The sequence below is a fragment of the Bison bison genome, unplaced genomic scaffold (assembly GCF_000754665.1).
Source record: "Bison bison bison isolate TAMUID 2011002044 unplaced genomic scaffold, Bison_UMD1.0 scf7180017864482, whole genome shotgun sequence".
Classification (NCBI taxonomy): Eukaryota; Metazoa; Chordata; class Mammalia; order Artiodactyla; family Bovidae; genus Bison; species Bison bison.
The window spans coordinates 7340730-7342980 of record NW_011495042.1 but is presented as its reverse complement, the minus strand read 5'-3'; the positions used below and the strand labels follow the sequence as shown (position 1 = coordinate 7342980).

Below are 2251 nucleotides of genomic sequence, written 5' to 3'. Positions count from 1 at the left end.
CGGCCGCGTGCTGATGGCAGGCCCTGCTCACTTCGTGTTTCTACGTGTGGCCCGGCCTCCGGCTGCGAGGGGACCCCGCTATCTGTACCCCGGGTGGCCACACGCCCCAGCCTTGTGCCCGAGCTTGGCAGGGAGCGACCTGCTGGGTCCTGGTGCAGAAGGGGTGACCCAGGGTCCCCGTTCCCGCCCGGCCACAGGTGCTGATGCGCGGACGGGTGACACCACCTCCCTGTGGGCGAGGCCGCACCTCCGACAGCGCGCTCTGCAGCTGCGGGCCCGTCCTGGGACCGGCCGCTGAGCCCCTGCACTGGGCCCAGCGGGCAGCTGCACGGACTGTGGTCACCAGCAATCTGAACTAAAACAGCGCCTGAGGCCCGGCCTCACCTCTGCCGCTCGACTTGTAAAGGGCTGAGGCCCCCCAATCACAGGGGCTGCAGTGAAAAGTCCTCCAGGGGTTTCCACAGTCTTAACGAGCTGATTCCACAATCAGTGTGGAAGAGTAACTGCCAACAAGAGCCAAGACCGCTGTTTAAAAGGACAAAAGAGGGTTTTCTGCCCTAAGAAAGCATGTAAAACCCAAAGCCTGATGTGGGCACAGGAAAAAACAGAGCCCCCGACCACGAGTGTGGAGGGAGCCTCACGAGGATCTTTGATCCTGTTCACAGACGCGGCCAGGCCCCCGCACAGGGCCGGCCTGCACGAGGTGTTCCGTGAGTATCTGCCAAGGAAGCGACAGGATCCCAGCACAGGCCCCGCTCCGGAGGACTCACACGGGACTTCAAGTCAACAGAGAAAGGACAGACGACTCAATAAACTGTCTGCGAACGACCAGCTAACTTCCACCGATAATAAAAGCTCCACTCCTCACCGGGTACCACTCTCCAAACCAAACATCAGGCAGACGTACCAAAGGATATAAAACAAAACCACGACAGTCCTGAGAAAATATTGTGAACCAACGTGATGACCTGGGGTGGGGTCTCTTAAAACATAAAAAAACAAAGCAGCACCCAAAGGGAACGCCGATAAACGGACCATGTATACAGACAGACGGGGAATCATCCTGTGTGTGCTTGCAGCTAGGTTATGTGTCAACCACATCTCAATAAGAAAAAATGTAAAAAAGAACTGGTAACTTCTGTTAAACAAGCAAAGCATAAACAAAGTTAAAAGATGTATACTTAAAAACCACTGAACTAGACACTTCACAAGGACAGATCTTATAGTGTGTGGATTCCACTTTAGAAGTTTACCAAACGGGCAGCCAGTGACAGGAAGACATTTCTGTAATTCCAAAGAGTCAGCATCCACCACATATAAAGAGCCACTAGGAAATCAAACCAACCTGGACAGCATATCAAAAAGCAGAGACGTTACTTTGCCAATAAAGGTCCGTCTAGTCAAAGCTATGGTTTTTCCAGTGGTCACGTATGGATGTGACATTTGGACTGTGAAGAAAGCTGAGCGCTGAAGAATTGATGCTTTTGAACTGTGGTGTTGGAGAAGACTCTTGAGAGTCCCTTGGACTGCAAGGAGATCCCACCAGTCCATCCTAAAGGAGATCAGTCCTGGGTGTTCATTGGAAGGACTGATGCTGAAACTGACATTCCAATTCTTTGGATACCTGATGCAAAGAGCTGACTCATTTGAAAAGACTCTGATGCTGGGAAAGATTGAAGGGGAGAGAAGGGGACAACAGAGGATGAGATGGTTGGATGGCATCATGGACTCAATGGACATGAGTTTGAGTAAACTTTGGGAGTTGGTGATGGACAGGGAGGCCTGGCGTGCTGCAGTCCGTGGGGTTGCAAAGAGTCAGACATGACTGAGCAACTGAACTAAACTGAAATGAATTAAGGAAATCAAAAAGAAAAATAACAGAAAAATAGGCAAAAAATAAGAACAGGCATTCTGTAGAAGGAAAAACCAAAACAGCCAAAAGACACAAATACGGATACTCCACCTAAGCAGCAGGCAGGCAAATCCAAAGTGAAACAGGAGACACTATCTCTACGCTTGGACTAGGGTGGGAGACAAGGCTGAGTGCCGTCCAGGATGTGGGGAAATGGGTCCCCATGTCCAGCTGCAGGCTCTACTTCAACGAACAGCCACTGGACGTCCCTGGGTCCGGCCACCAGCAGTGAACTGCGTGGCAGCGTGAGAACAGGACAGTGTGCGTGGCCCACGCCCAGGGGATGTCCGCAGGGGCCAAGGGGACGGCAGGGAGGAACGGGCTGGACTCTGGGCCCGG

General features: G+C 52.6%; 1 protein-coding gene across 1 annotated transcript in view; it reads right to left on the bottom strand.

Moving 5' to 3' along the window:
- Positions 1–2251, bottom strand: part of IQSEC1 (IQ motif and Sec7 domain 1) — a 51862-nt gene that overhangs the window by 20915 nt on the left and 28696 nt on the right.